Genomic DNA, 14929 nt, shown 5'->3' on the forward strand with positions numbered 1-14929 from the left:
ACCTGCCTCAGCCTCCCAAAGCTCTGGGATTATAGGTGTGAGCCACCATGTCTGGCCTGTGTGGATCTTTAGAGACTTAATTTTCTCATCTGTAAAATGAGAAGGCTGAATTAGGAGTTTTTTTTTTTTTTTTTCCATTTGGTATGTTTGAATTAGGAGTTTTTAATGTGGAACCTAATGCATCAACCCCTGAGAATTTTTATTCGTGTAGTTTCCTGAGAAAAAGTGTCCATACATTTAATTACATGAACAGGCCCCTAATACTTAAGAGCACTGGTACTTTCCAACTCCCTTTTTATGTCATAATTTTTTTTCTTTTTTACTCAGTAAAATTAATTTAAAAAATTGTACACATTTAAGGTTTACAATATGATGTTTTGACATACATACACATAGTGAAATTATTACTAGTCAAGCCAATTAACATATCCATCTTCTCACATGATTCCCCTTTTTTTCCGTGATGAGAACATCTAAAATCTATTCTCTCTCTTTTTTTTTTTTTTTTTTTGGGACGGTGTTTCGCTCTCGTTACCCAGGCTGGAGTGCAATGGCGCGATCTCGGCTCACCACAACCTCCGCCTCCTGGGTTCAGGCAATTCTCCTGCCTCAGCTTCCTGCGTAGCTGGGATTACAGGCATGCGCCACCATGCCCAGCTAATTTTTTGTATTTTTAGTAGAGACGGGGTTTCACCGTGTTGACCAGGATGGTCTCGATCTCTTGACCTCGTGATCCACCCGCCTCGGCCTCCCAAAGTGCTGGGATTACAGGCTTGAGCCACCGCGCCCGGCCTAAAATCTATTCTCATAGCAAATTTTCAGTGTATAACACAATATTATTAACTATAATCCTCATGCTGTATATTAGATCTCGAGACTTACTCCCCCTACATGACTTCAAGTTTGTACTTTTTGACCTACCTCTCCTCATTTGCTTTCCTTCCCCATCCTTGCTAACCACTCTTTTACTCTGTTTCTATGTATTACCTTTGTAAAGATTCCATAGATTAGTGAGATTATGCAGTATTTTCTTTCTGATGGCTGGCTTATTTCACTTAACAATGTCCTCCAGGGTTCAAGTGATTGTCCTGCTTTCATCCCTGTTATTGCTAATGACAGTATCTCTTTCTTTTTCAAAGCATTTAAAAGGATAATATTTCATTGTCTCTGTGTGTGTGTCTGTGTGTGTGTTTGTGTGTGTGTGTGTGTGTACCACAATTGCTTTATCCATTTATCCCTCAGTGGACACTTAGGTTGTTTTCATATGTTAGCTATTGTGAATAATGCTGCAATGAATACAGGAGTGCAGATATCTCTTCAAGACACTGATTTGGTTTCCAGATATATATCTGGAAGTGGGATTGCTGCATCATGTGGTAGCTCTATTTTTTACCTTTTTGAGGAGTTAACATTCTGCTTCACATAATGGTTGTACTGACTTACATTTCCACCAACAGTGCACAAGGGGACCTTTTTCTCCACACCCTCACCAGCACTTGTTATCTCTGGATTTTTTTCTCTTTTTTTTTTTTTTTGACACGGAGTCTTGCTCTGTTGCCCAGGCTGGAGTGCAATGGTGTGATCTCGGCTCACTGCAACATCCATCTCCTGGGTTCAAGTGATTCTCCTGCCTCAGCCTCCTGAGTGACTGGGATTACAGGTGCGTGCCACCATGCCTGGCTAATTTTTTTGTATTTTTGGTAAAGTTGGTGAGTTGATATCCCATTGTGGTTTTGATTTGCATTTCCCTGATGATTACGGAATTCCAATTCTGTCTGATCTTAGTAAAAGGAAATTATTATTTTTTTTTTTGGCATGGAATTGCTCTTGTTGCCCAGGCTGGACTGCAATGGTGTGATCTCAGCTCACCGCAACCTGGGCTTCCTGGGTTCAAGTGATTCTCCTACCTCAGCCTCCCAAGTAGCTGGGATTATAGGCATGCACCACCATGCCCGGTTAATTTTGTATTTTTTAGTAGAGATGGGAGTTTCTCCATGTTGGTCAGGCTGGTTTCAAACTCCTGACCTCAGGTGACCCACCCACCTCGGCATCCCAAAGTGCTGGGATTACAGGCATGAGCCACCGTGCCTGGCCAGAAATTCTTTTAAAATTAGTGGCTGTGTTAAAAATTTTGAAGCTTATTTGTCTCTACAACGTGTTGCAAACGAGAAATAAAGAGGAATTAAAAGGTTTAGGTATATTTACAAATAACAGGAGTAAACATAGCTACTAAGAGATGTAAGGAAATACCTTACCAATGGCAAGGACAATCAGTCATACTTTTTTGTTTATGTCACTACTGATATTTGGAAACAGAATTTTAGGGTGATGAACTGTGAGGTCTGACTCAGCCTGCTTGCTCATATTTGAAGAGATTTGGTTAAAAAGGTGGTAAACAAACAAAGTGTGATCATACAGGAAGCTAATCTTACCAGCTATGTGAAAATCAAACTTAATGCTTTGTAGTCACATCTTATATTCTTAGACTCAGCGAAAAAAGCCAAGAAAATAATTTTCCACAGTTGTATTTATTCTATACTGCCTACAGAAATAGTTTATATATATTTTTGAACCCAAGAGGCAGAGGTTGCAGTGAGCTGAGATTGCACCACTGCACTCCAGCCTGGGCGACAAAGCCAGACTCTGCCTCAAAGGTGCAATCTCAAAAAAAAAAAAATAGTTACCATATGATCCAGCAATTCCACTTGCAGATATGTATCTGGAAACCAAATCAGTATCTTGAACAGATATCTGCATTCCTGTATTCATTGCAGCATTATCCACAGCTAAGACATGAAAATGTCAGTGTCTCTAACGAAACTCTAATTGCTGCAAAAGTCATTTATGTAGGCCCCCTGAGAGCAAGGACTGTGTTATAATTTATCTTTTTCAGAATTAAACAAGCTGCCGAGGGCCATGGATGTGAGTCAGACCTCGCTGTTTGCTAGGCCTACAGTCTTGTGTTTTGTTTTAAGCATTGTGGCTGGCTAATATTTTGTTGTTGTTTGTTTTGAGACAGAATCTCACTCTGTCACCCAGGCTGGAGTGCAGTGGTGTGACCTCCGCTCACTGCAACCTCCACCTCCTGAGTTCAAGTAATTCTCCTGCCTCAGCCTCCTGAGTAGCTGGGGCTACAGGCATGTGCCACCACACCCAGCTAATTTTTTGTATTTTTAGTAGAGATGGGGTTTCACCGTGTTAGCCAGAAAGGTCTCGATCTCCTGACCTCGTGATCCACTTGTATATTTAGCTCTCTACTTGACATGTCTACTTCTTCTTTTTTTTTTTGAAATGGAGTCTCACTCTGTTGCCCAGGCGGAAGTGCAGTGGCACGATCTCTCCTTAGTGCCACTTCTGCCTCCTGGGATCAAGTGATTCTCCTGCCTCAGCCTCCTGAGTAGCTGAGATTACAGGCATGCACCACCATGCCCAGCTAATTTTTGTATTATTAGTATAGACAGGGTTTCGCCATGTGAGCCAGGCTGGTTGTGAACTCCTGACCTCAAATGATCCGCCTGCCTCTGCCTCCCAAAGTGCCGGGCTTACAGGTGTGAGCCACTGCGCCTGGCCAGGACATGTCCACTTGGATGTGCTTCCCTTGTTATTTTTCCCATCTCAGTAAGTGACAACACCATCTTTCCAGTTGCTCAGGCCCCAAACCATGGCATCACCCTTCATTCCTCTTTTTCACTCTTCACTCATACCCCCATTCAGTCCAATCCTTTGACAGACCATATGGCTCTCTCCCTTCGAAATATTTCAGAATCCGCCACTTTTCGACTCTACCTCAACTCCATGATATCATTTTACCTCACTTGGATTACCGCAAAAACCTAGCTAGCCTCCCTGCTGCTCCCCTCGTCTTCCAGTGGTCAATACAGTGTTCGGAGCATTCCTTTGGAAATTTCAGCTTGTTTCAATCCTCTGCTCAGAATCTTCCATTGACTTCTCAGCTTACTTAGAGTAAAAGCCAAAGTTCTGAAACTGGCCTGTAAAGCCTTATGCAGCTCATGTATAAGGCCAGTGGTTTATAATAAAATAGTGTTTCTACTTCGGCGAGAGCTCTTAACACAGTCTTGGTTGCAGGTATTTTCTATACTGGGTTTAAGGCCTGTACTTACACAGTAAACCTTAATGTGGATTATTATGCAGTAATTTGATTGTTCTCTTTAGTGTTACATTTTGATCTGGAGCCTTAACAATCATTATTCTTTTCATGGTTATAAGGCTAAAGAGAATTAAAAACAAACAATAAAAACAAAAAATCATAACTTTAAAAATTTATAGCTGTTTTAAAATGTGTTCTGGGCTGGGCACGGTGAATCGCACCTGTAAACCCAGCACTTTGGGAGGCTGAGGCAGGAGAATCGCTTGAACCCAGGAGGTAGAGGTTGCAGTGAGCTAAAATCGTGCCACTGCATTCCAGCCTGGGTGACAGAGTGAGACACCATCTCAAAATAAAATAAAACAAAATAAAATGAAATAAAATAATAAAGAAGCTTTCTGGCTTTAAATACAATTTATTCATTCTACAAACACTTATAAGGGCATATTATGTACCAGGCACTAGGGTTACAAAAACGAATAGGAAGAGGTGCACATCAGTAATTTTCACAACTGTGAGTGAATGGTTTTATTACACATACACACGTATAGACAATTCCATAAGGATTGCCTGTTATTTATTACACAGAAGCCAAGGGATAAATTGTATGCTGAGTAAGCAAATCAACAGGGAAGCATCACTGTTTCTCCTTTTGATTTTTCTCCCATTTTTCCTTCATTCCTCTTTACATTTTGAGTAGCAAAAGAGTCTCCACATCCCTGACCAGGCATTTGCTGCTGGTTTCAGACTTCTCTAGTTTGTTTCCGTCTTCTATTTTTAATACGTTATCTATTTTTCAGACAAAAAGGTCATGTGGATTATATTTTCAGTATCTTTCATTTCTAAGCATGGTGCTTTATACACACTAGGCCCTCAAATCTCTGGGTGCTTATAAATATGATTTTTGCTTCATCTATTTAATTCTTCTTCTTTTTTTTTTTTTTTTTTTTTTTGAGACGCAGTTTCGCTCTTGTTACCCAGGTTGGAGTGCAATGGCGTGATCTCGGCTCACCGCAACCTCCGTTAATTCTTTAGCCACATAATTAAGGTTACAAGATGGGTTACGTAGTATATTGAAAAAGGTTGATGTGAAATTTGAAAAAGTCCTTTGCTGACAGGTTTGCTGACAGGTTTATTTTTTTCTCTTTCTACCTATAGGCACAGGGAAAGTTCCCAAGTTTTGAATTTGGGATAGTGTAGTTAGTCTCATTTGAGTGTTGAGGACATTTCGATACGAAAGAATTTTAAATCATAAAGAGTTTTAAATGTAGAATATAATGAAAAGCCTGTGTTTTTTCGGCCTGCTACATGCCTAAATAGCCATGAATTGGAAATTTTACAATGCCAGTTTCACATAAAAATTCTCTTCCCTTCTCCTTTTTCTTTTATTAGCTGTAAGCATTCAGACGAAAACCTCCTCACTTATATTGGAGCCCCTATGTAAACTCCTGGAGAATATACAGATAAGTTGAATGTGACTTACACTTATTCTGTGAGATTGAAGTAAGTGCTTCGTGCCATTATCTTAATCTTTTTATAAATATCATGTACTTAATATTAAAGCCTAAATTTTCCTTGAGATAAAGGTGTATAACACAGCTAAGAACCCAAGAAAACATGTAAATTCTTCCTGTTCCAACAATTTAATGGACAGTCAGTACAGGAATTACTATATTAAATCTACTACATTTCGGATACTGTGCCAGCTATTTCGCTTTCTCTTCATGTTAAAGGTTTGAGGTTTGAAACAGGTACATGGGGAACTGGAGGGGCATCTTCTGGGGTTGGCAGGCTGGCTGGCTGCTCACGTGGGACCTTAAAGGAAGAATATCACATGGGAGAGACACAGTATAGTGTAGACAAAAGAACACAGACAATGGCAGACTGATCTGTGATTCAAATTGTGCCTTTGCCACTTACTAGCTGCATGAGCTTAGGTAAGTCACATGATGTCTGAGTCTTGGTTTCTTCTCATGTCATTTAATTCTCATTTTCAGAATTTGTAAAGCCCTTAGCATGGTACCCAACACAGAGTAGCTTCCCAATACTTGGCATTCATCATTGTTTGTATTTCTAGACTTTTTTCTTTCACAAATAGTTTTTGTTTTCACAAAGATGATGTGTGGTTTTGGTGAAAAAATAGATATAGATAGGCCAGGTGTGGTGGCTCACGCTTGTAATCCCAGAATTTTGGGAGGCCGAGGCGGGTGGATCCCGAGGTCTGGAGTTGGAGACCAGCCTGACCAATATGGAGAAACCCCGTCTCTACTAAAAATACAAAAATTAGCTGGGTGTGGTGGCGCAAGCCTGTAATCCCAGCTACTCAAGAGGCTGAGGCAAGAGAATTGCTTGATCCCAAGAAGTGGAGGTTTTGGTGAGCCGAGATCATGCCATTGCACTCCACCCTGGGCAACACACTGAGACTCAGTCTAAACAAATAAAAAAAAGATATAAAGAGATATACTATAAACATTCGAGTGAATATTCTGTGATGGCTGTGTTTCACAAAGGGTTTTCCATAACCTGTAGTGTGTTACTTTCTTTATTTTTGTTTGGTATTTTATTTTTATTTTTACTTTTTATTTATTTATTTATTTTTTTGAGACGGAGTTTCGCTCTTGTTACCCAGGCAGGAGTGCAATCGCGCGATCTTGGCTCACCGCAACCCCCGCCTCCTGGGTTCAGGCAATTCTCCTGCCTCAGCCTCCTGAGTAGCTGAGATTACAGGCACGTGCCACCATGCCCAGCTAATTTTTTGTAGTTTTAGTATAGACGGGGTTTCACCGTGTTGACCAGGATGGTCTCGATCTCTTGACCTCGTGATCCACCCGCCTCGGCCTCCCAAAGTGCTGGGATTACAGGCGTGAGCCACCGTGCCCGGCCTTATTTTTTATTTATCTGTTTATTTTTTGAGATGGAGCCTCACTCTGTTGTCCAGGCTGGAGTGCATTGGCACAATCTTGGCTCACTGCAACCTTGGCTTCCTAGGTTCAAGCAATTCTCCTGCCTCAGCCTCCTGAGTAGCTGGGATTATAGGCGTGTACCACCATGCCCAACTAATTTTTGTATTTTTAGTGGAGACGGGGTTTCACCATGTTGGCCAAGCTGGTCTTGAATTCCTGACCTCAGGTGATCCGCCTGCCTCAGCCTCCCAAAGTGATGGGATTACAGGTGTGAGCCACTGCACTCAATCTCTTGGTATTTTAAAAGGTGTTCTGTGATAAAAGGGCTCTACGGTGAGGTTGCTTTGGGTAATGCTAGGTTAAGCAAAGTTAAAACTTTGCTTCAAGAGTATTCACTGTGTTAAAGAGCATGGTAACTTTTCAGAAGATAATTATAATATGCAACCTTTCATAGACCATGGAGAAACTCATAGGAATATAATGTTCTATATAATATATGAGGGACAGTTTGGGAGGCCGAGGCGAGTGGATCACCTGAGGTCAGGAGTTCAAGACCAGCCTGGCCAACATGGTGAAACCTGGTCTCTACTAAAAATACAAAAATTAGCTAAGTGTGATGGCAGGCGCCTGTAATCTCAGCTACTCGAGAGGCTGAGGCAGGAGAATCGTGTGAACCCGGTAGGCAGCGGTTGCAGTGAGCCCAGATCGCACTACAGTATTCCAGTCTGGGCGACAGAGCAAGACTCTGTCTCAAAAAACAAAAAACAAAAAACTATCTATCTATCTATCTATCAATCATCTATCTATCATCTATCTATCTATCATGTATCTATCTATCATGTATCTATCGTCTATCATCTATCTATCTATCATCTATCTATCATCTATCATCTAACATCTATCTATCTATCTACCTATCTATCATCTATCTATCTATCATCTATCATCTATCTATCTATATCTATAATCTATCTATCATCTATCATCTATCTATCATCTATCTATCCATCTATCATCTATCTATCATCTATCTATCCATCTATCATCTATCTATCATCTATCTGTCTATCATCTATCTATCTATCTATCTATCTATCTATCTATCTATCAATCATCTATCTATCTAATCATCTATCTATCTAATCATCTATCTATCTAATCATCTATCTATCTATCTATCTATCTATCTATCTATCTATCATCTATCTGAGGGAAACACTGCCTGCTGTGCTCAGAGGTATGCAGCTTTGTACCAACAGGATTCTACTACATGTGTTGTTTTCACTTAATGTGTATATCATGGATATCTTTCCATGTCAATAAATATGAGGTTACATCTTTCTTTTTATTGATTGCAAAACACATTTTTTTTTTGGATACGGAGTTTTGCTCTTATTGCCCAAAGTGGAGTGCAATGGTGCGATCTCAGCTCACTGCAACTTCCGCCTCCTGGGTTCAAGCGATTCTCCTGCCTCAGCCTCCGGAGCAGCTGGGACTACAGGCGTGTGCCACCACACCCGGCTAATTTTTTGTATTTTTAGTGGAAACAGGGTTTCACCATGTTAGCCAGGCTGGTCTCGAACTCCTGATGTCACGTGATCTGCCTGCCTTGGCCTCCCAAAGTGCTGGGATTACAGGCGTGAGCCCCCATGCCCAGCTCAGAGAATATATTTTTAATCAACTTATAGATTGGGCCATAATTGACGTATTTAGTGCCCTGTTGATGAAAACAACCCAAAAGTCTAATTTTTAATGTAAACAGTGCTTTAATGAACATCCTCACTTTTTTTTTTTTTTTTTTTTTGAGACGGAGTTTCACTCTTGTTACCCAGGCTGGAGTGCAATGGCGCGATCTTGGCTCACCGCAACCTCCGTCTCCTGGGTTCAGGCAATTCTCCTGCCTCAGCCTCCTGAGTAGCTGGGATTACAGGCACGTGCCACCATGCCCAGTTAATTTTTTGTATTTTTTAGTAGAGACGGGATTTCACCATGTTGACCAGGATGGTCTCGATCTCTTGACCTCGTGATCCACCCGCCTTGGCCTCCCAAAGTGCTGGGATTATAGGCTTGAGCCACCGCGCCCGGCAATCCTCACTTTTTAACTTATGTATTTATCTCCTGGGGCAAAGTTCCCAGAAGTAGGATTATTCAGTTAAAAGGGTGCACGTATTTTGATAAGACATTGTCAAAATTGTTTCCAGAAAGGTTTCTAGGTCTGAGGACCTGCTGTTTCTTTACGCACTCAGCAATACTAGGTTCTTCTCAGTCTTTTAGAATCTTGCTTCTGAATTCTAATTTTGCAAGTATACCAAAGGGAGATAGAGCCATACTAACTAAACTCCTGTGGGTCCAATGTACTTGCCAGAGTACTAATTTATTAATTTATATGGAGAAATAGAAATACCTAGAGGGTAACACCATTAATGTTAGCTGGTCAGCACATCTGCATTTAATAAAGATATATGAGAAAGCAAATATAAATAAAATAAAATAAATAGAAAGATTCTTGGTGAGCATATGACCCCAGAGGAAAGGGAAGTGAGATTTTTTTTTTTTGAGACAGAGTCTCACTCTGTTGCCCAGACTGGAGTTCAGTGGCGCAGTCTCGGCTCACGGCAACCCCCGCTTCGTTCAAGCAATTCTCCTGCCTCAGCCTGCCAAGTAGCTGGGATTACAGGCGCTTGCCACCACACCTGGCTAATTTTTATTGTTTTTAGTAGGCACAGGGTTTCACCAAGTTGGCTAGGTTGATCTTGAACCCCTGACTTCAGGTGATCCAACAGCCTCAGCCTCCCAAAATGCTGGGATAACAGGCATAAGCCACCATGCCCGGCCGGAAGTGGGATATTAAAAGATAATATTCACGACACTCTTTACTTGCCCATGGACCAGATGTTTGTGTTCATGGGTCAGGTATTCTTAACCCCAGACTGTATTAGTGGTGCTTCACCAAAGGACTGATTTTAGGACACTCTTTTAGTAGGGAAAACCTTTTATGACTATGTAGATCTATGTATTTTCCTTTTTAGTCTTTTATAGACTGTATATCACATATATGCATATATGCTTATACAGTCCATATGCATATATATGTGTATATATATGATATACAGTCTATAAATATATATATTTGAGATGGAGTCTCTCTCTGTTGCCCAGGCTGGAGTGCAATGGCGTGATCTCAGCTCATCGCAACCTCTGCCTCCTGGGTTCAAGGGATTCTCCTGCCTCAGCTTCCTGAGTAGCTGGGATTACAGGCGCCACGCCTGGCTAAGTTTTGTATTTTTTTAGTAGAGATGGAGTTTCACCATGCTGCCCAGGCTGGTCTCAAAGTCCCAACCTCAGGCGATCCACCTGCCTTGGCCTCTCAAAGTGCTGGGATTACAGTCGTGAGCCATCGTGCCCAGCTATATATCATTTTTTTGACTGAGCTTTTGTTACGCTTAGTTTCATCTAAGGCTTATTTTTTATAGCTTCAGATATGCTTTCCTGAGACCAAGCCCTCATCACCTTATTTGGGACTAGGCCTCAAATCTCCTCAAAAATTTACAAATTATGCTTGGTTTGTGTCATTTCTGTAGATGGCCTGACAGCCATTATAAAACGATTCTTCTGAATCTCATTCTGAAAGCAATTCCACATTAGGAATACCTCACTTTTGTCCCTATGTATTACCTGTAGTGGTTATCTCCACTTTATAAATGAGGCTACGGCAGCCCAGCAAGCTAAAGTAATTTTCTCAGGATCACAGCTAGCAGGTGGTGCAAGTGATATTTAAACCCAGGTCTGTCTGACCCCCAAACTCGTAGTTTTTCTACTATACCATTCTAGCTTTCTATCTTAAGGGTCTATTATATTTTCTGCCTACAGAGTCACTGTAAAGAAAATGAGAACAATTTGTGTTAGAAATGTGTGTGTACCTTGAATCATCCAGCCGGGGTCAGGATTACTTGATCCAACATCCTGCAGTTTACCCAAAGTACAATTGATGAAAACAGGCAATTTACTAGTCCAATAAATATAGTCCAGTCTTCTAATCTCTGGATGAAATATAGAAGTGTAATCTGGGGAAAGGAATGAAATGCGTTCTGAAGGGGCCGGGCATGGTAGCTCATGTCTGTAAACCCAGCACTTTGGGAGGCAGAGGTGGGTGGATCACCTGAGGTCAGGGGTTCAAGACCAGCCTGATCAACATGGTGAAATGCCGTCTCTACTTAAAATGTAAACATTAGTCTGGTGTGGTGGCACATACTTGTAGTCCCAGCTACTCAGGAGGTTGAGGCAGGAGAATTGCTCGAACCGGGGAAGTGGAGGTTGCAGTGAGCCAAGATCATGCCATTGCACTCCAGCCTGGGCCACAGAATGAGACACTGTCTCAAAAAAAAAAAAAAAAAAAAAAAAAAGAGTGAAATGAACTCTGAAGACATTTAACAAATCTTTCTTCAGTGATTGAGAATATAATATTATTTTTATTTTTTTTTAGATGGAGTCTTGCTCTGTTACCCAGGCTGGAGGCAGTGGTGCGATCTTGGCTCACTGCAAGTTCCACCTCCTGGGTTTAAGCAGTGAGCCAAGATCGTGCCACTGCACTCCAGCCTGGGCGACATAGTGAGACTCTCTCTCAATAAATAAATAAATAATATAAAAAAGCCATACCAAAGGGGAGAATCTGGAAAATCCCCTTATTTCAGGTTAGGTCTCAACCCCTTTTTCCTCAACAGTCCAGTCTAATCTTAGAAGGAATTCCAGAAGAGGGAATTTTCTTTTCCCATTGAAACTTATTTATTTATTTCTTTAGAGATGGAGTTTCACTCTTGTTGCCCAGGCTGGAGTGCAATGGCATGATCTTGGCTCACCGCAACCTCCGCCTCCAGGATTCAAGCAATTCTTCTGCGTCAGCCTCCTGAGTAGCTGGGATTACAGGCATGCACCACCACACCTGGCTAATTTTGTATTTTTAGTAGATACGGGGTTTCTCCATGTTGGTCAGGCTGGTCTCAAACTCCCGATCTCCGGTGATCCGCCCACCTCAGCCTCCCAAAGTACTGGGATTACGGGTGTGAGCCACCTCACCTGGCTTCATTGAAACTTTTTTAGTGTACCTAGAAGGCCCTTGGCTTCCAGAGGTGTTACACTGGAAAGAAGCAGACACAGTTGAATTAGAATCTTGGCTCTGCCATTTACTAGCTGCATGAACTTGGTTAAATTACTTTGCGCCTGTATTTCCGAATTTGTAAAATGGAGGTAAAATATTCACCCCATTTGGTTTTTTGAGATGAAGTTTCGCTCTTATTGCCCAGGCTGGAGCGCAATGGCGCGATCTCGGCTCACTGCCACCTCCGCCTCCTGAGTTCAAGTGATTCTCTTGCCTCAGCCTCCCAAGTAGCTGGAGTTACAGGCACGTGCCACCACACCTGGCTAATTTTGTATTTTCAATAGAGACAAGGTTTCACCATATTGGCCGGGCTGGTCTCAAACTCCTGACCTCAGTTGATTTACCAACTTTGGCCTCCCAAAGTGCTGGGATTACAGGCGTGAGCCACGGCACCCTGCCACTAACATGAAATATTTAGGACAGTGCCTAGCAGGTAGTACACGTATAATGTTTTCTATTCCTCCTTCTCTCCCATATGTGTTCTCCCAGACCTAGGAGGCAGTTGATTTGTAAATGTCTCATACAACAATAGCTCATGTATGCAGAGAGAGGATTATGCAGTGAGAACATGCTACGCCACATATTATTTATCTGAATGACAAAACGTGGCTGTTATAGTTGGGGAGAGGGGTCAAGGGAGAGTAGTGACATATATCACTATTGGTGCTTTTTCTTTATTTTATTGTCTTGGATTGAAAAATGGTTTATTTCTGTTTTTGGTTCCCAAGGTTTATTCAAGAACTCATATAATTTAACAGCACCTTGAAAAAAGAAAAGAACTCATACAAAATATTCAAGATAAATGAATTTTAATCCTCATCTTCCTCCTCTTCTGCATCCTGGTTAATTTGGGCATCCTGGTTAATTTGGAAGTAATGTAATTCCTAACTCTCTGCTGTTAGCAACTATGTACAACTAATCAAGTAGATAATTCTTTTTCAGGTATTTTTTCGTGAGGTATTTCAAATATCTTTTGGAAAAATGCACCTCAGAAGGCACAGTAATCTTGCTCTTGCTCATTTTGATGGTCACAACCTCTCCAAGCAAGACTCTCAGCTTTTCTGTTCACTTTGATCCTTTCTTGCAAAAATTGCTCAAAATTGGCAGCACCATGATTCCATCTTCTACGGAGTGGGTGCAATCAAGAGTGAACTTTAGAAACTGCTTCTTTTTTTTGGTCTCCCTTCGCCACAAGCTTTATGGGCACCATGGTGGCAGAAGAGGCAGAAAGGAAGGTGAGTGAACTATGCAGGCTGGAAAAATGCTTCTTTTGTGTTAAAAAAATTTTTTTTAATGGCGCACATCAACATTTCCCCAAGTGCATTGTGTAGAACACTAGTCTAGTCAAATAAGTTTGGAAAATGTTACTTTCTACTGCCTCCTTTCTCAGCTTTACAAAGCACATTAGTGAAGTGTAAAAGTCTCCTAATCTCATTCGTAATAAAGAAATGTCTGAGTCTAACTCGGCACTTTACAAATGTATTAGACTCTGGAGCACTCTTTCTTTCTTTCTTTCTTTTTTTTTTTGAAACAGAGTCTTTCTCTATTGCCCAGGCTGGAGTGCAGTGGTGCAATCTCATCTCACTGCAACTTCTGCCTCCTGGGTTCAAGCGATTCTCCTGCCTCAGCCTCCTGAGTAGCTGGGATAACAGGCATGAGCCACCATGCCCAGCTAATTTTTGTACTTTCAACAGAGACAGGGTTTCAGTATGTTGGCCAGGCTGGTCTCAAACTCCTGACCTCATGTGATCCACACACCTCAGCCCCCCAAGTAGCTGGGATTACAGGCGTGAGCCACCACACCTGGCTATTTATTTTATTTTATTTTTTTGAGACCGAGTCTGGCTCTGCTGCCCAGGCTGGAGTGCGATGACGTGATCTTGGCTCACCACAACCTCCGCATCCTGGGTTCAAGCGATTCTCCTGCTTCAGCCTCCCGAGTAGCTGGGACTACAGGTGCATGCCACCATGCCCAGCTAATTTTTTTTTTTTTTTGTATTTTTTTTAGTAGAGATGGGGTTTCACCATGTTAGCCAGGATGGTCTTGATATTGTGACCTCATGATCCGCCCCCTTCGGCCTCCCAAAATGTTGGGATTACAGGCATGAGTCACTGCAGCCGGCCTATTTTATTTTTCTTTTTACTTTTTTTTTGTATTTTTAGTGGAGATGGGGTTTTGCCATTTTGGCCAGGCTGGCCTTGAACTCCTGGTCTAAAGTGATCTGCCCACCTCAGTCTCCCAAAGTGCTGGAATTACAGGTGTGAGCCACTGTGCCTGACCTGGAGTACTCTCTTAGGGTAGCATTTAGATCCACTGTGGATGCCATTTTGGCTACCCCAGGTACCCATGCTGGTTGTGTCTTAGAGTAGCTCACAAAATCCTACTGAACCTGCAACATAGCTCAAACTTTCAGTGTACAAATGAGAAGCAAAGCTTCATATCTTGGTAACTATAAGTATAAAAGAACTACATTATGGGCTATGAAGGATTTTGTCAACTAGCTGGGTATGTAGTCATCACTTACGAATTGTTCCGGTGTGAATGATAGAATTTGAACATCACTAGTTTTTCAAGCTCCAGTTGAATATTGATTCAGGTCAATATGATCAATGTATGTTAAAATAGTAGGTGAATGAGTGTTGGGAAAATGGTTATTCTCACAGTGGCAACGTATCACTCTACAGACTCTACAGCCCACGGTATATAGTACCACCCTACAGACTACTTGCTAACTGCTCATGGAAAAATACAAAAGCGAATCAGTA

At 41.6% G+C, this 14929-nt stretch overlaps 1 long non-coding RNA gene across 1 annotated transcript; it reads left to right on the forward strand.

The window, feature by feature from the left end:
• The first annotated feature begins 5128 nt into the window (after window positions 1-5128).
• LOC116540544 lies at window positions 5129-13676 on the forward strand. The gene is made up of 2 exons (XR_004264489.1): window positions 5129-6042; window positions 13106-13676. It is a non-coding gene; the product is annotated as an uncharacterized LOC116540544 (long non-coding RNA).
• The last annotated feature ends 1253 nt before the right edge of the window (window positions 13677-14929 follow it).

Source organism: Sapajus apella, unplaced genomic scaffold (genome assembly GCF_009761245.1).
Source record: "Sapajus apella isolate SASKATOON/1434 unplaced genomic scaffold, GSC_monkey_1.0 scaffold141, whole genome shotgun sequence".
Lineage (NCBI taxonomy): Eukaryota > Metazoa > Chordata > Mammalia > Primates > Cebidae > Sapajus > Sapajus apella.